Source organism: Callithrix jacchus, chromosome 18 (genome assembly GCF_049354715.1).
Source record: "Callithrix jacchus isolate 240 chromosome 18, calJac240_pri, whole genome shotgun sequence".
NCBI lineage: Eukaryota > Metazoa > Chordata > Mammalia > Primates > Cebidae > Callithrix > Callithrix jacchus.
The window spans coordinates 6,570,883-6,594,425 of NC_133519.1; the positions used below are offsets into that span (position 1 = coordinate 6,570,883).

A 23,543-nucleotide genomic window follows, 5' to 3' on the forward strand; every position below is an offset into this window, starting at 1 on the left:
TGAAAAATTTGCTCTTTTCAATAGAAATGGCATAGCTCACACCATCTTATATTGAATTTCTTTAAAAGAACTTTTAAGAATTGTTAGAAGATGCTAAGTAACTTAGTCAAAGACTTTTAGATGAAAGGAATAAATGGACCACAATGAAAGGGTGCTTCGCAGAATGGAGACACAGAATGACTGTTTACAATATTAGAGTAAAGCTTGAATTGTTTGCTCACCCATCTTACATCATTACTGAACAGTTTGCCGACATGATTCCTGAGGAGCACTTAAACCATAAATGTCATGTTGTCAAAATCCTTAATGTAACCTAGTCCTTTAAATGTGTGCTTCTATTTGTCGGAGACACTGCTAGAATTTTAAGTGCTGGCAAACTTCCAGTGTACAAAGGAGGACTCCTGAATATTCTTGGGGCCCCCGGGGCCCAAGCTCTGTCTTGATTCTCCCTATAGGACACTCCTAGCCCCTAATAAAGCTAAAAAGGATTCACAGCATCTGCTTATTTTCTTCAAATAGAAACACAGTACCATCAGCAGAGGAAGTGCCCTGAGAACTGGTACTATAGGGAAGCACTGGTGATGAGGTGATGCATGAGGCCTAGGAAAATGTTTTGTAAGCTGCAGAATGCTGGAATCATAATAGCCAATATTTGTTGGTTGTTTACCGAGTGTTGGAGCCCTGTGTCAAAATGCTTTACACGCATTATTGCATTTAAGTCTCACATGGGATTATCAAAATAGTGTGATAATAGTATAAACACCCAATACCTTAACAGCATTATTTCCTAATTTTACAGAAAAAACTGGTGAGAACCCCAGTGTTTTGCCCAGGGAAAACAAAGCTCAAAGTGTGGTAAAGGAGAGAATTTCTTTCAGGCAGTCAGTCTGTCTTTGAGTCCAAGGTCTCAAATCCTACCTTCCAAACCACTAGGAGATGTTTTTAATGATAGCGCTATTAATAGAATTATCTCCCTCAGGTCTCTGCTTAAATTTTTCTTCCTTATGGAGGCTTTCCTCTGTCCACCTGACCAGATCAGAACCCTCTGTTTTTACATACACACTCACAGTAGTCTGTGTATCTCCATCACAGTATGTAACACTGCTGCATTTAAATACTTCTTCAGGTAACTGTGTTTCCTTTCTATCTCCTCCTACATCTTACTCTCACACTGCAAGCTTGATTGTGACTGGTGCTCCAGGAGAGTTAAGACAGAGAGTAGCAACACTGGAAATGATCTTGATGCTTCAAACACTCCCTTGTCTACCACTGAAACATGAAAATTAGAGAATCCCAAAAAGATCTCACCATGACCAATGCCTTCCTACATACAGAACAGGGAGACTCCTTTCAGGAGGTCTGGAAGGCCTGACTTAATCTCTCTGAGCTTCATTTTCTTTCTTTCTGAAGCACAAAAATCCCAAACAGTCTCTGAGGATCTTGCCAGATTTCACTTTCTATAGATTCATAGGCCTGAGACCATCTTTGCCATGTGAGAAGAAAACAATATAAAAATTCCCTCAGATCTGGTGAAACCTTCTTGAATTAAGTAATAAGTGGGAACACTTTAAGATCTGAAAAACTATTTAGAGATTCATTGCTTGTTGCACATCTACAGGCATAAAAATCTTCTGTTCCGTACACATGAAGCTCAGACACCAACACCGAGAGTAGGCCATTGAAAGAGAAATAAAATCAAAGAAAAATCTGAAACACAAACAAGAAAAGCAGCAGGACGTAGTGTGTGCTGTAGTAAAATGTTAATCTAAATTTAAAACCTTTAAGTACATTCCAATTAATTTTATCAGCTTAACAAGCAACAATAGAAAATAGAGAAAGAACTAGAGCCACAAAAAAGAAATGTTAGCCAACATGAATCTAGAAAGAAAAAAATAACTTTTAAGTTAGGGGTAGAAATGCAGGTTTGTTACATAGGTAAACTTGTGTCATGGGGTTGTTGTACAGATTATTTCATCACCCAGTGGTAAGCCTAGTACCCATTAGTTTTTCCAAATCCTCCCCTCCTCCCACCCTTGACCCTCTGAAAGCCCCCACTGCTGGTTGTTCTCCTCTATGTGACCATGTGTTCTCATCGTCTATCACCCACTTGTAAGTCTCAATATGCAGTATTTGGTTTTCTGTTCCTGCGTTACTTTGCTCAAGATAATGGCCTCCAGCTCCATCGTGTCCCTGCAAAGGACATGATCATGTTCCTTTTTATGGCTGCATAGTAGAAAAATACAGTTCTTACTAATAGAAAACTGGGTTTTCCTCCATACCGCTAAATAAATGTGGAACAACCAAGTAAAGAATATTGCTTAAGGAGATACCAAATTACTAGACTGCTCATAATGTTCTCATACTTAAGGTTAATCCTGCATGCATATATCTAAATGTACACCCGCAAGCGTATGTTACAAAATTTTAAAAATTACTTTCCATCATCTGTACTGTTTTGATTGTTTGAAGGACAACACCAATATGACAGCTAAGTAGTTATTCCTAAGAGACATTCTGGCTTTACTGGAAATACTGTTAAACCTTGGAAGTTAATAAAGTTATTCTACTGAAGCACAGTTTAGGATTAGATAAGCATGTCAGTGTTCAAGGTTTCAAGGTCTAACTATTTATCATATGGCCTCATATTTTATGCATGGTGGAATTCTTTCTGAAAGTTTTAGAAATTGTCTGTGTGGGGAGCAAGCAGTGCCTTTGAATTTTACTTAGAAAATGAAAATCTTTTTCAAATAAAGTTATGAATTGCCCTCAACAAGAGATGCTTAGACTAGTAAGCTAACTCATGCAAATTCCTGAACAACTATGAGAATGCTAACAAGCAGAGAACAATTCTTGTTAGAGAGAAGGATGTTTATAATTTCCAGAAATTACAACAATTTTGCTACTATAGAATGAGAAAGTAGGATGGATGGATGGATAAATAAATAGAAAGGATTAAGAAAGGAAGGGAAAGAAAGAAAAAAATAGAAAATACCAAAAAAGGAAAAGAGACCAGGAAAGAAAGATGAAAAGAGAGAGAGAAAAAAGGAAGGGAGGGCAAGAGGGAGGGAAAGAGAAAGGAAGGGAAATCACAGATTAAAATCTTTTTGTGCAATAAATGTCCTTATAAAATAAATAGAACAAAATAAAATCTATTTGGTAAAAGTGAGCCAAGAAAAAATAGAAAACATAATATATTTACAATGTCATCTAACAGTTATCTTAGAGAATAACATAGAATTATTGTTTGTGAGCCAGACTTATTATTGTATTACCACGGAAAATTGGCATTTAAAATTTGGACTGATTTGGGGCCTAAAATTGAAAGTCATGTTTCAGAAGATCAGCATAAGCCTCTATTCTGTAATACGTGGCATCAGGTGTGTTTATTTTACGTCATTTTTCATCTCACCAGTCAAGACTCACTATGGATGAAACATTATCTCTCCCTTCAAGAAGCTTGAAAAAGTGGTATGGCTTGGAAGTGGTGATTTGCGAGTAGATGCACAGGTTTTGAAATAAAAGAGCTTGATTCAAATTTGGTCTTCTCTTGTATCTTTCTGTGCTTTAGTTTCCATTTTGATGACAAAAGAATAACAATAGATCTTAGAAATATGTTATGAGGATTAAGTGAAACAATTTAAAGCTCTTAGCACCATGTTTGGCACATAACAAAATCTCAGTAAATGCTAACTTCTTCCAAAAACAACTGACAGGCATATTGTTATTTATTAACATGCTAATTATATGCAGTGAAAACAAATAATATTTATCATTAATTTATTTAACAAAAGCAAAACCAGAAATATAAAATGAAAAAGAGGTTCGGAGAAGGAAAAACCAAAGACAGTTTGAAAACCGATCATTTTCAACGTGTAAATTTGGACAAATGGGTAAACTGATAATTAACTAGAAGAGAGGCTAATCAAGGGGTTCTGCTCTTAGACAACTGGGTAAATATCTAGGAAAACCCTGAAAGTTTCTTATGGAAAATGCTGAAAGTTCTCTGGAAAAGCCTGACCATTTCACTGTGGATTAGGGGCTAGGATACCTGAATGTGTGATGCCTGTCATCACTTGTTAGCAATTTTATATAGGTTATGACAGTTCTGCACCATTTCTCTGTCCAAAATTTCTTTCCTCTCTACCTCAAAATCTAAATTCCATCCTCTGTTATGCTAGCTTCTTATATTAGACTGTTCTCATGCTACTAATAAAGACATACCCAATACTGGGTAATTTATAAAGGAAAGAGGTTTGATTGACTCACAGTTCCACAGGGCTCAGAGGCCTCAGAATCATGGTGGAAGGCAAGTGAGGGAAAAGGTCACACCTTACATGACAGCAGGCAAGAGAGCTTGTGCAGGGGATCTCCCATTCGTAAAACCATCAGACCTTATGAGACTGACTACTACAAGAACAGTATGGGAGAAACTGCCGCCATGATTCAATTATTTCCATCTGGCCCTATTCTTGACATGTGGGGATTATTACAACTCAAGGTGAGATTCGGGTGAGGACATGGCCAAAACATAATCACTATGGTGCTCTGTACTTTCCTTGGTGGTACTCAACTCATTTTGTAATTATAAATTTGCTTTTTGGTTATCTGATTTGTGGTTGTCTTTGCCCTAACAACACTGTCACATCCACTAGAGTGCTGGTCTTTTCTGCATTGTTCAAAACTGTATGCTCAGCCTGTGACAAACATAGGTGCACATGGTGTTTGAGGAAGGAGGGAGGAGTGGGAAGAGGAGAGGGAGAAAGGCAAGCAGTTAGATAGGCAGGCACAGTACAGTACACAATGGGTAAAATAAAGTTCTGTGCTAGTTTAGAGACAAAAACTATCACCTCGGATTTAAACATGGGAATTAGGAAAAGCTTCAAAAAGACATGCCATTTTATCTGAGCCTCAGTGCATGTGCAGAATTTAAACATTCCCACTGGAAAGCATGGGACAAGGGATAGAATGTGTCTCAGTTTTTCTAGAACATAAGGTCTCTGAGGAGGCATCATAAGAGTTGAGGCTAGAAATGTGTTCCAGGCATGTCAGATGAGCTGTTAGACAATGGGGAGCCCCTGGAGGATCAGGGTGAGGGACAAGACATGCACAGATCTGTGCTCTGGAAATACAAGTTTGGTAAGGTGTAAAAGCCACATGTTGCAAGTAGAGAAATCTGAGGCATGGAGGTGACTTAATACAGACTACATTATTCTCTCTGCTATTTCTGCAAAAGTAGTTGTACTTACAGTGGCAAATAGCCTACCAAACATTCTGAGTCTATTGGATTTAGACAAATGACAATGTTGCTTACTCCTTGGAGGAATTTTTTTGTGTGAAACAAAATTACAAAGATGAATAATTAGAATATCTTGAAGACGATTCAAGCCTTTTCTATATATACATTTATCTATGTCTGGCTGGCATGCAAATTGGGGCTCATGCTTAAAATTATGGTGAATCATATCACAGAGTTCACATAGAGGAGATAAACCCCAAAAGAACCGTGGAGGTTGTAATGTGAAAATCTCTTTATTTAAAATAGTCAGGTGAATAATATTTTGATAAAAGTCTGCATGATTTTCAAGTTGATGTGGTTAATAACAGCATTTGCTGTGTAGCTTCAATGTTCTAGGACATTATATACATTATTTTATTTAACAGTCACATAAGATAGGTAATGCTATTTGTACCTTTTAGTTATTTAACTAGAGTCTCGAAAGCTCCATAGTGGCAGGACCAAGACTACAACTAAGTTTTTTCTAACATCTTTCTTACTAGTCTAGATGCAATTGTGCTTTGCCTGGTAAATAGCTTGCTATTATGTAAAAAGATCCTTTCCAGCTTACCAGTTCACAACAAAAGATATTAAACTTAAACACACAAATACACACACACCCTTCCCCATCTCTGTCTCTACACCCATCCTTTCCCGCCATCTTCTGCACCCATATTTCTTCCTTCTGAGGGGCATTTTCTCCCTTCAGGGAGTCACAGGTGTTTTCAGCTCACTCATCTCCCCGATCCTGCCCATCCCTGATGCAGCCATTCCTGCCTGGGTTACCTCTATCATATCCCCACTCCATCATCTCCTAATCTCTACCCCACATTCTGTTGGCTTCTCAATTCCAGCTGGTTGCTTTGCTGTCTCTAAGGCAGATGTGATTGTACAGCCCTTGTCACCTCAACATTTCACCAACAGAGCTGTAGTAGGGTGGGGCAACAGTGACACACAGCACAGGGATATATGGAAAATTTGATTAGATAAAACTCCTCATGGAGAGAAAATGCCTTCTATCAAACATGTCACAAAAATTGGTATGGCTAACATTGGTAGGTCATTCTCATTTTACTTAATAAAACCAGCTCTTGAAAATAGACTATACTTTAAATGCTGATTTCTGGTTGATTTATTTGAACCAGAGATTCTCAGACACGGCTGTTCTGTGTAATTTGATTTTTACATGTCATAAGGGAAAAACTCAAAAAAAATAGTATGTCACATGTTCAGAGTCCCACAATTGTCCTTTATGCTCTTAGAATATTTTTCTCAACTTAACCACTTCTCCATCTTCTGCACAGAGTTAGATAACTTTACTAACATTCCTTTACTGATTTTAGACTTTCATCTGATCCCTATCACAGACCAAGGGAGAAACACTGCTATTCAGCTCACTGGTAGGATTTGTTCCAGAATCCACTCTCCAATATTTCCCTACACTTTTCTCTGGCTGCCTCATTCTAATTACTTCTGTTGTTGATATTCACATTCTTATCCTGCTCTTTGGTCTCTTGACTTGATCTTTGCTTTCTCCTAACCACTTATTGCACCTGGCCATCAGCTATTTTGGTGCCTCCTTACCCAGTGTCTCTGAAAGCAAACACCACTGAGTGGCCCCAGGGGCCCCCACATCTGAGTACCTGGGCAGCCAAGGATGGAAGGAAAATAATCCCTCAACCCAACTTCATGCTATTTTCTTTTAAATTTAACCTCAAAGAGTACTGGCCTATGCTCCAAACCTCAAGAACTCCTTGTGTGTAAACAGCTTTACATTTTTATCTTTATTCACTTTACATTTGAACTTGACCTCTATTTAACACTAGGCATGCTGTATTCTGAATCAGAATGGTCTTGGCCCCTCAACAGTGAGAGTATTGTGCTGAATACTCACAAGCCTGAGCCCCTCACTCTCTTCCTCTGAGGATGATTTTATTCCCAAGCATATCAGCAATCCCTCTAGCTAATGGATTTCATGTCTGCATCTAAGCTATGAAAACAGACTTACTCCCATCTGCCATAGCTCAGCAACAAGGGCCTTGCAAGGTTCCTATCTGCACATGCACCATGGGGCTCATGGGGGCTAAATTAGATGGCCCAGAGTCCTCTTGGCTAGAAGGGATCAAGGACTCAGTGAAAAAAGGAAAAGGGAACTTTAGACATGGTTGATGGAACATTAAGACTTGGCGAAAGAAGAGGAGCTACCAGTCTGCCATTAAACAATTAAAACAAACAATACAAACAAAAATTTGGATGAATCTCCAAGGAATTAAATGAAAAAGCCAATTCCAAATATTACATGTATAAGATTCCATTTATATGACTTTTTGGAAGTGACAAAATTTCAGAAGTCAAAGACATAGTAGTTGCCAAAGGTTTTGGACTTGGGGAGTTGGGGGATGGAAACAGGAGGAAGTCAGTGTGACTACGAAAGGGCAACCCAAGAGATCCTTATAGCATTGGACTTGTTCAGTACCTGGACTGCAGCAGTGGAGACAGGAACCCACGCCTGTGGGTAAAATTGTATAGCACTTAACACACCTACACACAGAGAGACAGACAGACATTATGATTTCATGGCATAGTCATGACATGAGTATAATTGAAACTGAGGAATCTAAATTAGATTAGATTATATCAATGTCCATATCTTAGTTGTGTAAAATGTTACTATTGGGGGAAACTTGGCAAAACATACAGGGGATCTTTCTGTATTATTTTTTATAATTTCATGTGAATCTAGAACTATCTCCATAAAATCTTCAATTAAAAGTTCTTTGCCATCCACTCTCAATTCAGCTTATTTCACTTTTCTTATTATCCTGTAATTTTAAGAGGCTATTAAGGAAGTCAGGAGGAGTATTTGATGATTCTAAATGAGGGTTCTCTCTTATTTTCTCCTGGGTTCTTTATGCTGTAATGTACAGCATCTGCCAATTAGCAATTTAAATACTTCCCTATGACCCTATGTGCTTCAACTGTCTCAGCACCAAGGCTGTCACTTAAAGGCAACATGTCCTCCCCATTGCCCAGTATCCATACACTAAAAGATGAGCTCCAGATTTGTATATACCCCATTTGAGTATTGTGATGATCTATAATTCAGTCACAAAGGGATCTAAAAAGTTCTTCAAGCCAAAGCAGAATGACAGCAGATGGTCCTATCCTAAAATGAAGACTTAAAGATACTAAGAAGAAGAACAACTCAACAAAAGAACATGAAGGGCCACAAAAAACCCAATCTTCCATGCTTTCACCTAGATAAGTACCTGCTCACTTCAATTCCATTTGAGTTCAGCAACCATGTCAATCAAAAGACATGCTAGAACTTGGTACAACACCATAGAGATGCACTCGGGTTGTTGACGTGATCCATGTATTTCTCAGCACCTACTAACCTCAACAAACAGAAAGCAAAACTTCCTATAATGTTTCCAGGCCCTCAAAGCCCCGAGTTTGCTTGTAGAGCTGTCAAAGAAGTACACATTTAACAAACCATCAGGCAGAAGAGTGTTTACAAATGAATTCTTAGTAACTCCCAACTTTTCTTCACTAGCTGAGCCATGAGTGCCTCTGGCTATGGCATGGTCTGCAATACTGTGGTGTCTTGATGGCCTCAACCACTGGTTCCCTGGGGTGATGAGTCAAGAACCCAGGACCTTGGGTTGCAAATAAAATTTCAAAACCTCTCCTATGAGGCCCACCACAGCCTGCAGGACTCTTCATGGGTCAGGCCTATATTAACATCATCCATCTAAAGGAATATGTAAGTCAGACAGTATGCCAAGCAAAGAGCTTAAGATGGAAATCAGTTCATAAGCCAGAGAAGATTCCAACTGGGTCAAACACCATGAAGCCCAAAACAAATAGTGAAAACTAAATCACAGCATCAGACATCAAAGTATCAGGGAGATGAACAAGAAGCAGTGGGCACAGTATAAATTTAAATAAGACTCAAGAAATTAACAAGAATAGGCCTGTTCTGACTGAGCCACCATTGTGCATGCAGAACAATTGTGGATAAAATGGCCAGCTGTAGTATCAGACCTGGGATAAGAAGGGACACAGGGAGAACATGGAAATGATTTAAACCTAAGCAAAGTCCTGAACATTTAGCTCAGCTAGTGCCTGAGGAGTACTGGATGCAACAGTTTATAATAGACTCATTTAAAAACTCCAACCATGGTGTCCACCTCAGTTCCACTGGGAGTTCCTAGGAACAGCTAAGTCACAAGGGAACCAAAAGATTAAGGGGGCTTTAACATTTGCTCTTCAAATTAAGTAGCCTCTATTTAAGAATCAAACTTGGGGGAGAATCAAATTCCTAGGAAGCCCCAAAGGTGAGTGCACAGTAACCACACTATACTGCAAGAGCAGATAAACACAGAAAGCAATAAGATTTGACGAGGGAAACCTTGAGAATCAGAACAAGAAGGCTAGCAGTGAGTGAGCTGTAGATGAAATGACTGGCAATCGTCAAATAGCCTGGCTGGAACACAGGCCGACTACAGGGGTTTTCATGTCAGGAAGCATGTTTTCAAGGAAGCTATGATGACTGAGGCACTGGAAGAAGGCAGCATTAAAAGATTCCCATATTTCTCTCACTGGCTCTTGAGACAGGGGCCTTGGGGGGAAGAGGGGGAGGAGGGAGAGGGATAGAAGACAACACATATGGTGCATGGGGGATGGGTGCACCCAACTCTTACAAATCACCACTAAAGAACTTACTCATGTGACCAAATACCACCTGCTCCCCAATAACTTATGGGAAAAAATAGAAAATAAAAATAATTTTATAAATAATGAAAAAGGCATCATTTAGAATAACTAAAATAATTGTATGTCCCACCCACCCTTGGGAGTCAGAGTCCACAATTGGAGAACCATTAGGCCCCTTAATGTGTCCTAAAACAGCCAAGCAATAGAATCACTGGGGAGATTGTGGAAATTCAGCTTCCCAGGCTTCATCCTAGGGACACCTAATAAAAATCTCAAGTTTGAAAACAACTGCTCAAGCAAACCTCCCTAACTGGTCCTCTGTATTTCATTCACTTCTTGCTTCTGCTTCAGGAAGATGTCTTTTATGATCTTAGATTTGTTTGTTATAAGAGTGTTCCCTATAGCTAGGGTGACCTTAACAATTTATCATCCAAACTGGTACACTTAGAGTGTGAAAGGAGGTGCTGTAGGGTAATTATTAAATTAGGCTGGAACAACAGGCGTAAATCAACTTGGATTGCCTCAGGCAAACTACACTGTATTTGGAACAAACTAATGCCTCTCTCAAGGAACTTCCACCACTTATCCTCATTCCTCTTTTTGGAGTCATAACCATCCATCTAATTTCTTTGATATTCTTTTAAATCAGAAGATAGCTATTCTGGCATCCCTCCTGGTTCTTTAACCATTTCTTACCCAGAATCATAATAATGTACAACAAAATCAAATGTGATTGAAAGCAATGATGGGCCAAGACTCCACCTGCTGTCATCCCCTTGCCCCTGGTGCTGGTACCTGAGGCACCTCCTGCAGCATCCTAGGCATTGGTATATGAAAACCCTGCTGACTAAGTGAAGATCACTAGGTGACCTTTCCAATAGTAAGTTTTAGGTTTCTAGATGACTGCATTTTGAATGCAGGAATAATATGGCAGGGAAAAGAATAATATTTGTTAGGCTTGCAATTCTCAGTATTTCTACTTTAAATATATAAGTATATGCATTTTTATATTGTAGAGTATAAAAAATATAACCAACATTCAAGTAAACATTAACCAGTTAAACAGAATGTCAACAGTGCATTTGAAATTGTGTCTGTTTCTCTTTCTCTTCATCTCTCTCTTCTTTCAACCTCCAGCCCAAAAGGTAACCACTATCCGGAATTTGTGTGAATCCTCCCTATCACAATTTAACAGGATACCTTTAATCAAGACCAGGAAACTGGATGAAGTGGGGATGAAGATCTCACTAACTAAAAAGACAGCCCTCTGTCATGCATGATCTACAATTAGCTGGCAAGAGCTTCACACTGTTTTCCTAGAACCATTGGAATTAATGAATAAAGACCCCAGACTTGGCTGTCTCCCAAGCTCATTTGATGTGGCTAATGCAGAAAGGCCCATTCCACACTGCTGTGCAGAATGCTTAAGGTTTTGACTGAGGAAACAGGAGAATCTGGCACAGAAAACTTCCACAAACCAATGATTGTCCCAGCATTTTGTACCCAGAAATTGACTGCAACAGTCTTTTAAAGAAAAAGGGGGCTCATTTAAATCAAAAGGCTAACTAAAAGCAGGAGTTAACCAGAGAAGATATTGGAGAGAGACGGTGGATACTGATGGCAAGCAAAAGCATTTGTGGTCTCCCCCCTCAGTCACTAAGTCAGAAGGTAGTTTTGGAGATCCTATGTTTTGCCTTACATAGTCCTTGCTCTCATATTGTTTAAGCCTCATGTGAGAAGATAAATGCAGGGAATAATTATTTTATTAACAAAGTGGCATGCCATTGAACATCTTTACACATTTGTACATTGGGTTCTACAGACCACTGAAGAAAAACACAGTGCCATATGTAGCTAAACAGTAATTATGAAGGAGAGCTTGTAAGTACAAAAGATATGAAAAGGTAAAGATCAGTTTGGCTGGCATCAGAGAAATCCCTGTAGGGGCAGCAACATTTCAGCTGGGCCTTGAAGACAGGGTAGGAGATGAAAAAATAAAGAGTGGATGCATTTTAATACTAATAATGAGAACAACTAGCATTCATTGAGTGCTTGGTACTGTGGAAAGAATTTTACATGCATTATTTCATATAATCTACCCAACAACCCTTGGAAATGTGATTCTACCCATTTTACAAATGAGAAAACTGAGGCTCAGAAAGATTAAGTAATTTTTCCAAGGTCACATAACTGGATAGTAAGAGGAGGATTGGAGCTCAGAATGTCTGACCAAACGGCCAGCATAATGCTACCCTGCAAAGGTAAAGGAACAGCGGGAGAGGAAGCCCAGGCATGGGAGAAAAGGGGTCAGCAAGGATCAGATATAGTGAAGGGGTGAAGGGGCATATGTAATCGGTCAAGTTATTCCTCTGCCAAAAAGCTCTAAGTATCTGCCCCATCCTCTGCACTCTGCACACAGAGATGCTCAAGACTGCTTGTTGGAAGGAGGTATACTGCTTTTTCAAGCCTGCATCAGTTGAGAGACCATATGTATTGGCAGAGCTGGTACACACAGAGTCCTCTGTTGGCTTTCCTACATAGACCTGGTGCTTTCTACAGCATTTCCCAGGCTAGAAGGCAAGTGAAAATCAGCACTTTTCTGTAAATGGTATATTTGGCTCCATCCAGCACCAGAAGCTGAGCAGGGACTCCACTAAGCTTTGGTGCTTTGTCTAAGCCTACCCTCGGCCAGGAGGCAAGCTCAAGTCCACACATATGTGTAGGACACAATGGCTTCTAGCCCTGATCACCCTGTGTAGCTAAGTAAGAACACCAGAGTCTTCAGTCTACCTTAGAGCTTAGCACAGAGGCCTGCTCAACTACAGACTCTGAACAGCAATACCACCCAGCCACTGGAAACAGTCTATAATGGTGCCTGATCAGAGTTAATTGCAGAGTCCAGTTAGCAGTACTGTTCAACCTTAGGGTACAGGAAGTGACACAGGCCCACTAGAGAACCTGACACTAAGGTCCAGCTTCACTGCCAGCTAACACATCCAGAATCCCTTCCTAGTAAGTAGTAAAGATCTGTCAAAGCCTCAAAGAGGTGGTCATCACCTCAAACACAGAGGCATCAATACAAGAATGAAAGGTATTATGAAAAGTCAGGGAAAGATGACACCACGAAACAAATATAAAGATCCAATAACAGATCTGAAAGAGAAGGTGATCTATAAAATGACTAACAAAGAGCTCAGGGAACTCCCTTAAAGAAGTCCAGGGAACTGCAATTAAATAAAATTAAATTGGAAAACAATTCATGAGCAAAATGAGACTTTGACAAAAAACTAGAGATGATAAATAGAAATGAAATAGAACTCTGAGTCATAAAGAATACAATAATTTAACTGAAAAATTCAATGGAATGCTTCAAGAGTAGACTTAATCAAGCAGAAGAAAGAATCAATGAATTCTAAGATAGATAACTAGAAATTATCCGGTCTGAAGAGCAAAAAGAAAAAGAATAAAGAAGGCCTACAGGAATTATGAGATACCATCAAGCAAAGTGATGTTCACATGATAGGAGATTCAGAAGAAGATAGAGAAGAGGCCCAAAAAGCATATTTAAGAAAATGGCTAAGCATTCCCCAAATCTGGGGAAAGAGAACATCTAAATACAGGAAGCTCAGAAGTCTCCAATCAAATTCAACTCAAAGAGGAATTCACCAAGATAAAGCAAAATCAATAATCAAAGACAAAGAAACAAAACTGAAAGCAGCAAGAGATAAGAAATGTATCACATTCAACGGAACCACAATACGGCTTTCAGTTGACTTAGCAGAAACTCTGCAGGCCAAGAGAGATTAGGGTGATATATTCAAAGGGCTGAAGAAAAAGAACTGCTAACCAGGAATTTTTTACTTGGCAACGGTGTCCTTAAAAAATAAGGGGGAGTTGGCCAAGCATGGTGGTTCACACCTGTCATCCCAGCACTTTGGGAGGCCAAGGGAGGTGGAACACTTGAGGCCAGGAGTTCAAGACCAGCCTGACCAACATGGCAAAACCTCATTTCTACTGAAAATACAAAAATTAGCAGGGTGTGTTGGCAGGCACCTGTAATCCCAGCTATTCAGGAGGCTGCAGCAGGAGAATCACTTGAACTTTAGAGGGAGAGGTTGCAGTGAGCCGAGATAGCACCACTGCACTCCAGCCTGGGTGACAGAGCGAGACTATCTCAAAAAAGAGAGAGAGAGAGAATTCTAACTTTCCCAGACAAACACCAAGGGAGTCTATCACATTATCCGTACTTTACAGGATTGGTTAAAGGCAGTTCTTTAAGCAGAAATGAAAGGTTTCTACTTAAAAACAGCAAAAAAATATGAAAGTAAAAAGCTCAATGGTATTAAGCAACACATAATCAAACTCAGATTCTCTAACACTGTATGGGCGGTATGTAAAGCAATCTTATCCTTACTGTGATGATTAAAAGACAAAACTATTAAAAGCAATTGTAGCCGCAATTGTTAAGAAATACAAATTACAAAAACAAATAATAATTTCTACATCAAAATTATAAAAGGAGGGAGTGAGAGTGCAAGATTAAAGTTCAACTGTTATTAGCTTCATGTAGCCTGTTGGAAGCCTAAGATATTTTATGCAAGCCTCATGGTAACCGCAAAGCCAAAAGAAAACAGCAAGAGAGAAATAAAGAAACAAGGGACTTACCAAAAAAAAAAAAAATCAGGAAACCAATGACAAAACAGCAGCAGCAAATCCTTACCTATTAATAATTACCTGGATGTAAACAGATTAAATTATCCACCAAGAGACACAGGATAGCTGAATTTAATTAAAAACAAAACAGAAAAGAACCACATGCACACATACAGACTGAAACTGAAGGTATGGAAAAAGATATTCAATGCCAGCAGAGACCAGGAGTATCTATACTTGTATCAGTCAAAATACTCTTTATATCAAAAACTGCAAAAAGAGACAAAGAAGGTCATTACATAATAAGAAAGGGGTCAATTCACCAAGAGGACATAACAATTGTAATTAAATATGCACCCAACATCAGAGCAGCTAAATACATAAAGCACTTATTAAATAATGTGAAGGAAGAAATAGATGCAATACTATAATATTGTGGAGCCTCAACAACCCACTTTCAAAAGTTTTCATTCTACCCAAATAATCTACAGTGTCAATGTAATCTCTACCAAAATTGCAATGTTATTTTTCACAGAAATAAAAGTATCCTTAAATATGTGCAGAATCACAAAAGGCCCTGAAGAGTCAAAACAATCTTGGGCCAAAAGAAAAAAGTTGGTGACATCACACTCCCTAATTTCAAAATATCTTATAAAGTTATTGTAATGAAAATAGCATGGTACTGGCATAAAAATAAGCTGGATGATGAAACAGGATAGAAAACCCAGAAAACAATCCATGCATGTATAATCAATTGATTTTTTTAAAGTTATCAGGGTATTAGCCATTTATTAAATGAAATAGAAATTAAAATAATATTAAGCCAAAGATACAAAACAAATTAAAATCATACTGATGGATGAAAGAGGAGGAATTAATAAAAGTAAATTGAAAAAAGTTCACTTAAATCAATAATTGGAGGCTGGAAGCAAAACCTGCCCTAAGGAACTCTTCAGCCTTAACCCAAGGTCTCATACGTGGAGCACTATGACATCACCACAGCTAGAGTGCACTCTGCAGCCCCTTCTGGAGCAGCTGAGCAAGGGCGAATTAGGGACTTTCAAATCCCTCTTATGGCTTTTCCCCTAGAAGATGTGCTACAGAAGACCCCATGGTCTGAGGCGGAAGAGGCCAATGGCAAGAAACTGGCAGAAATTCTGGACAACACATCCTCAGAATGTTGGATAAAAAATGCGACTGTGAAGATCTTGGAACAGAGGAATCTTCCGGAATTGTCTCAGATGGCAAAGGTTGAGTTGCTGGATGACAGACAGGTGGAAGACGCAGATAACCCTGAGCTCAGAGACTCAAAAGAGGTCTTGGAGTTAGCAAAGCCAGGTGAGAAGGAAGGATGGAGAAACGTGATGGACGAACAGTCTTTGGTCCGGAGGAACAGCTTTTGGCGAGGAGACAGTGACAATTTCCACGACCATGTCACTCAGAGAAACCAAAGGTTCATTCCATTCTTGAATCCCAGCAGACCACGTAGCTATCACCTTACACGGTGGGTCTGCAGGGTCCTGCGGGAGTGGGGAAAACCACGGCGGCTTAAAAAGTGTATGCTGGACTGGAAAGACTACAACCTCGGCCCAAAGGCCAGATACGCTTTCTACATCAGCTGCAAGGGGCTCAGTCACCTGGGCCCCTGCAGTTTTGCAGAGCTGATTGCCAAAGACCGGCCTGAATTGCAGGATGTCATTGCAAACATCCTAGGCTAAGCTCAGAGAATCCAGCTCATGGTCAACGCCTTGATGAGCTGAGCGTCCCACCCGGGGCGCTGATCCAGGACATCTTCGGGGACTGGAAGAAACTGAAGCCGGTGCCGGTCCTCCTGGGGAGTTTGCTGAAGAGGAAGATGTTACCCGAGGCCACCCTGCTGGTCACCGCGGGACCCAGGTCCCTGAAGGACCTGCAGCTCCTGGCCGAGAAGCCCATCAACATAAGAGTGGAGGGGTTCCTGGAGGAGGACAGGAAGGCTTATTTCCTGAGACACTTTGGAGAGGAGGACCAAGCCATGCGTGCCTGTGAACTTTTGAGAAGCAAGGCACCCTGTTCCTGCTGGGCTCGGCGCCCACGGTGTGCTAAACCATGTGAAGAGTCTGAAGCTGCAGATGGAGAAGCGGGGAGGACCCGGTCCCCACCTGCCACACCCACACAGGGCCATTCCAGCACTTTCTCTGCAGCCGCTTCCTGCAGGGTGCACAGCTTTGGGACGAGCTTCGGGCGCTGAGCCTCCTGGCTGCGCAGGGCCTGTGGGTGCAGATGTCCGTATTTCATGGTGAGGACCTGGAGAGGTTCGGGCGCAGGAGTCTGACCTCCGCAGGTTCCTGGATAGAGGCATCCTACGCCAGGACAGAGCCGCCAGAGGTCAGCGCAGCAAGGAGGGGTCCTCCCCTGCATCTGCAGCGAGGCAGGCGGACGGGAAGCTGAGGACCTGCGATCTCGTGAGACACCGGTGCCCTCCCCTCCAGGGAGCAGAGGCAGCTCTGGAAGTCAGTTTAATGCGGACACCGCGACCGGCGGGGGCAGAACACTTCTCCCAGCGTCCTGGGCTCGGCGAGCACAATTTTAAAACCAGCGGCGAAATCCGATCCTTCCGCAGTGGAGCGCGGCCGCCGCTCCGAGCGCCATCTCAGACTCCACCGGCTTCTGTGCCGCGAGTCACCCCGGTGAGTTCCAGGGCTCTGTGGGCCCCCAGCAGCCACCGGTCACGGGAGTCTCTTGGCGGCGGGGCGGGGTGGGGGGGGGAAGGGGTGGGGAACGGAGCTGGGCGCCTAGACGGCGCCGGGGTCGTTTCTCTACCCCTGCCCCGTGGCCTGAGCCGCATCCCTGCGCCTTCCCCACCAGGGCCGCGCCTTCCTCCTCCGGCCAGACCGAGCCCGGCCCTGGCGGGAAACTCACAGGCCCCGGGCAGCCTGGGCCGCGCTGCGGTGGAGAAGTGGGCCCGCCGCGCACGTGGGGTGGCCAGAGGCCACTGCTTCCCAGACCCATGAACAAAGCTGGAGCTGCGGCTGCGGAGTTGGCCCTGGGATCTGCTTCAACTCTTGGCTCCCGGGCCTCAGCCGCCTCCCTGCGGTCAGCTGGCTATTCCCGGCCCTGGGCACCATCTTCCCTGCCTATCACCACTCCTGTCTGCCCAAGTAGCTCTGTCGCTACTCCAGGCTGGAGTGCAGTGGCTCAATCTCAGCTCACTGCAACCTCCGCCTCCCGGGTTCAAACGATCTTCCCGGCTCAGCCTCCAGAGTAACTGGGACCACAGGAGCCCGCCACGACGCCGGCTAATGTTTTTCTTCCGGTAAGACCGGGGTCTCCCTATGTTGCCCAGGCAGGTCTTGAACTCCTGCGCCCAAGTGATCCTCCCGACTCCGTCACCCAAAGTGTTGGGATTACAGGCTTGAGCCACCGCTTCCTTCCTTCTCTTTGAAGATGACAGATGAGGGGCATCTCGCATTTAGGGCACCCCAGAACACGAGATGCCCCTCATCTGTCATCTCTAAAGAGGAGGAAGTGGAGTCCCGGGCTCGGTCACTCCGGCACGGTGACTCCGGGGATCAACTGATTTTTGACCAAGGTGCCAAGAACACACAATGGGGAAAGGACAATATCTTCGATAAATAGTGTGGGGACAACTAGCCATCCACGTGAAGGAGAATGAAATTGGATCCATATTTCATACCACATACAAAAATCAACCCAAGTGGATTAAAAATCTAAGCATGATATCTGAAACTGTGAAACTACTAAAAGAAAACAGAAAAATCCCCGCAATTCTGGCTGGGGCAATGATTTTTTTAATATGACCTCAAAAGTACAGGCAACAAAAGCAAAAAGAGACAAATAATATGGTATCAAACTAAAAAACGTCTTCACAGCAAGCCATTAACAAAGTAAAGGGACAACCCACAGAATGGGAAATGAATATTTGCAAACTATACAGCTAATAAAGGGTCCAGATCCAAAACATATAAGAAATTCAAACAATACAAATCTCATCGGTCTAAAACGGTGAGCTCTTTCAATCTGCAGCTAACTCTTTTTTTTTTAATTTTACTTTAAGTTCTGGGATACATGTGTAGAACATGCAGGTTTGTTACATAGGTATACATGTGCCGTGGTGGTTTGCTGCACCTATCAACCTGTCATCTATGTTTTAAGCCCTGCATGCATTATATATTTGTCCTAATGCTCACCCTCTCCATATCCCCCAAACCCCTGACAGGCCCCAGTGTGTGATGTTCCCCTCCCTGTGTCCATGTGTTCTCATTGTTTGGCTCCTACTTACGAGTGAGAATAGACCGTATTTCATTTGCTATTCCTGTGTAAGTTTGCTAATAATGATAGCTTCCGGCTCCATCCATGTCCTGCAAAGAACATGAACTTATTCTTTTTTATGGCTGCATAGTATTCCATGCTGTATATGTGCCATGTTTTATTTATCCAGTCTCTCATTGATTGGCATTTGGGTTGGTTCCAAGTCTTTGCTATTGTAAATAGTGCTGCAATAAACATACATGTACATGTGTCTTTATAGTAGAATGATTTATATTCCTTTGGGTATATACCCAGTAATGGGATTGTGCAGATCACGTTTTAATTTGCTCAGAGTTTTCTTCTCTTTGCATACTCATTGTTTCTGCTTCTTTTTCTTTTTCAGAATTTTCAGATTTGTGTAAATTCCATTTGTCAGTTACCATATCACCTTTATTTTCCATCCCAATTTTGTGTCTTAGAATTTTTGCTCTGAGACTTGAAGTGGTCCATGTTTTCCTTTGCTAGTTTCCAAGCTGTCCTCTAGCCCTGAGGGAGGAAAGCCCAGAATAGCTCTTCTACCACTCTCAGGCCTTCATCTGCCTGCTGTCTCATCCAAAAACATCTTGCTTCAGGAGTACAGATTGGAGTTAGAAGTAAAATTAGAGGCAAACTAGTTTTTTTTTTTTTTTTTTTTTTTTTGAGACAGAGTCTAGCTCTGTTGCCCAGGCTGGAGTGCAGTGGTTCAATCTTGGCTCACTGCAACCTCCAACTCCTAGGATCAAGCTATTCTCCTGCCTCAGCCTCCTGAGTAGCTAGAATTACAGGCATCCACCACCACACCCAGCTAATTTTTATATTTTTAGTAGAGATGGGGTTTCACTGTGTTGGCCAGACTGGTCATGAACTCCTGACCTTGTGATCTGCCCGCCTCAGCCTCCCAAAGTGCTGGGATTACAAGCCTGAGCCACTGCCCTCAGCCAGCTAGAATATTTTAAACTATTATTTCCCCAGAACCACACAAAATTGGCAGCTACATTAAATTTCTTACACACAGAGCTGATCTTAGAAATATGTCAGTCCAGACATTTTTAATGGTGACTATCCCAAGAAAGGTAATGGGGATGCATGTATGTGTGTACGTGTGTGTGTTATTATCCACCAAAAAGGAGCAAAAGATTTTTTAAATGTATACCAGCAAACAATAGAAGAAAGATTTTATCATGCTGCATTTAGAATTCTGAACATCATAACATTTATTACAATGTATGTCTTAAGGTTAAAAAACAGTATTATTTCATGTGGAAAACCTTGGTAAATGACATTCTAGTTATATATTTAGTATTCATAATTACGTTAGAGTCATATGTAATATTCAACACTAATTTCTTATATAGTACATCTGGCACATAATTCTCTCATATCTTGGAGATGGTTCACATACATTTTTCTAATTCTGTCCTAACTAGTCTTATTAACTATTCAAATAACTTCATACTCTACTATGAAAATCCTTCTTTTTAATAAACAAATGTACTTTATGTAATAGTTCCCCTAAATACTTTGACATTACATCTGAACTATGATTGATATAAAAATACATACTTACATATATATTTATATCTATACTTACATGTATAAACGTATGTACCCATATCTATATGGAGAAATGTTTTTCTATCTGTCCTTCCTACTGGATGTCTTAAAATGCCTCCATTTTTGGGTTCCTTTCTTTTGACCTAAAACTAATTTTTTTCTACTAAAATATAGTGAAAATAAAAAAATTAAAACAACTGGAAGAACTAATAGTTGACTTTTTTGTCATTTTCTACCACATTGGGACAATATTTTATCAATGCGTAGCATGGAAAAACAAATATAGTTTGTTTTTGACAGCAAAGAAAGGAGAAAGAATATGCGTCTCATTAGGCAAGAAAAGGATGAGAAAAGCATAATTTGGGTAAAGCTAAGTAGTGAAGTAAGTGTCAAATGGTAGCCTAAGAAGCTGAGGACAATTTTCCCTTACATCACAATTTTTAGTAGAATTCCTTAGCCACTTTAAAAGCTGACTGAATATGTTTTTTCTCTTAAAAAAAATCTACAACAGGGTCGGCCCTCGGGGCTGGGTAGGCGGGCGCCACGCCGAGTTTCTGCCCCTCCCGCGCGGAACGGTGGTCGCCGCTGCGCGACCCGGAGGGGTTAACCATGGCCGGGCGCGCGTGAGGCTCCGGAGCACTAGCCGGGCGCAGCCCGCGGGGGTGCACAGGGGCGCGCGGGAGCTGGGATGGAGGACGTCTTGGCCGGGCCCCTGCACCGGGCGGCGGCGGAGGCGGCCGAGGCATGAGCGCGGCCCGGGGTGACGCTGCTGCCCTTAGTGCCCCTCACAGGGACTGCGGAGGCGGACGAGGGCGGCGGCCACTGGAGCTTCATTGACTGCGAGATGGAGGAGGTGGACCTGCAGGACCTGCCCAGCGCCACCATCGCCTGCCACCCGGACCCGCCCTTGTTCGTGGATGGCCTGTGCCGGGCCAAATTTGAGTCTGTCTTTAGGACATATGGCAAGGACATCGCCTTTCAGTATTTTAAGAGTTTCAAACGAGTCAGAATAAACTTCAGCAACCTCTTCTCCGCAGCAGATGTCAGGCTCCAGCTGCATAAGACTGAGTTTCTGGGAAAGGAAATGAAGTTATATTTTGCTCAGACCTTACACATAGGAAGCTCGCACCTGGCTCCGCCAAACCCCGACAAGCAGTTTCTGATCTCCCCTCCCACCTCTCCACCAGTGGGGTGGAAACAAGTGGAAGACGCAACCCCAGTCATAAACTATGATCTCTTATATGCTATCTCCAAGCTGGGGCCAGGGGAAAAGTATGAATTGCATGCAGCGACTGACACCACTCCCAGCGCGGTAGTCCACGTATGTGAGAGCGATGAAGAGGAGGAGGAAGAAGAGGAGATGGAGAGAATGAAGAGACCCAAGCCAAAAATTATCCAGACCAGGAAGCCGGAGTACACACGGATCCACCTCAGCTGAACTGGCACGTGACGAGCATGCATTCCAAATCATACTCATGGGAGGAATCTTACTGTGGAGGTGGCTGGTCACGACTTCTTCGGAGGTGGGAGCCAAGATTGGGGTGGCAGAAATCCCAGTTCATGTTGCTCAGAAGAGAATCAAGGCTGTGTCCCCTTGTTCTAATGCTGCACACCAGTGACTGTTCATGGCACCCGGGAATGGCTTGGGCCAATCCCCAAGTTTGTGGTGATTGCACAAGGACATTTGGGACTGTCTTGAGAAAACTGATCATGATAGTATTTTGTACTTGTTCTTCTCTGGTAGGTTCTGTCTGTGCCAAGGGCAGACTGGTCAGTGGGTTCAGGAGAGAGCTTCCTGTTTCTAAGCAGCCCGCAGGGTCCACTCTCTACTGGTAGGAGGAGGTACCACAGGAAGCCTCCTAGTGCAGAGAGGTCATGAAAACAGCAGCAATGCAGCGTGGAAATTGTCGCGTTTCCTTTCTTCCCTCATGTTCTCAGGTTTGTGCATGTATAGTACTGATTTTCAAAACTAACCTTTGTTCGTATATGAAGTTACACCGTGGTTTTACATCTTTTTGGAAGACAGGAAAGCATCTGGAAAACTTATCATCTTTCCCAGATTCTCATTCTCGACGCTCTTTGCAACAGCACTCGCTGGTGGAACTCTTCCTGGAATACATTCATTCACTCGGAGTCCTAAACTGTGCGACACGTAACCTGTACTTCTGCAAAAGCAGTTGATCTGAAGTTTCTCTGTAGTGTTTAGCTTATACAATTCAAAGAATAGCAGTTTCACTGCCAACTCGCAGTGGGTGAGACATTTTACTTTCGGTGTTTGGAGTCGGATATCAGTTTCTGTTATTTCTTTGATGTGGTGGTTTCTATACATGAATCTTTTCCAACAAAAACTTTTTTGGAAACTGTTGGTTGAGATAGTTGGGTATTTTTACCCCACTGAGACATTGAGAAAAAACTTGTAAATAAAACTGATAGCATATATTCATACCTGTTGTACACTTGGGTGAAAAGTATGGCAGTGGGAGACTGAGTTGTATTAACCTACCTGTGAATGGTATGTTGTAGAAAATGCTGTCCCCAATGTCTAACAGGATTTGAATTCAAAGCATGTCAAGTGGACAGTAGCTCTGTGGTGATATGAGAGGGATGCAGTGTCTTTCTCCATTAATTCCTGCTGGAATTCTTATGCTAGATTAACATTTGTAATGTTTTTCTAGTTGTAACATGTATGTCTGGTAAATAGGTATTATATTTTGGCCTTACAATGCCATAACAATGTTTGTCATTTTGAAATACCTAATGCCAAGTAACAATGCATGCTTTGGAAATTGGGAAGATGGTTTTATTAAATGCTTTGATTGTTTATATCAAGAAATTGATTGAACGTTCTCACACCCTGTTTATGGTACTTGGTATGAAGGAGCCTGTTTTGGAGAGACCATTGCATCACCATCCAGGTATTTCTAGTTAAGTGCTTTTAAACTGGAGAGGCTAACCTCAAAAAATATATTTTTAACTGCATTCTATAATAAATGGGCACAGTATGCTCCTTATGTAAAAAAATCAACAACAATAAATCTAGAAACCAATCAAA

General features: G+C 41.8%; 1 pseudogene across 2 annotated transcripts; it reads left to right on the plus strand.

Moving 5' to 3' along the window:
• The first annotated feature begins 16,841 nt into the window (after positions 1-16,841).
• LOC100413448 (calcipressin-1 pseudogene) lies at positions 16,842-23,543 on the plus strand (annotated as a pseudogene). 2 transcript variants are annotated; one of them, XR_008477483.2, is made up of 2 exons: positions 16,842-17,316; positions 21,003-23,543. The product of XR_008477483.2 is annotated as a calcipressin-1 pseudogene, transcript variant X1 (transcript). The 2 variants fall into 2 exon arrangements; XR_013529178.1 differs by having other exon boundaries at positions 21,271-23,543.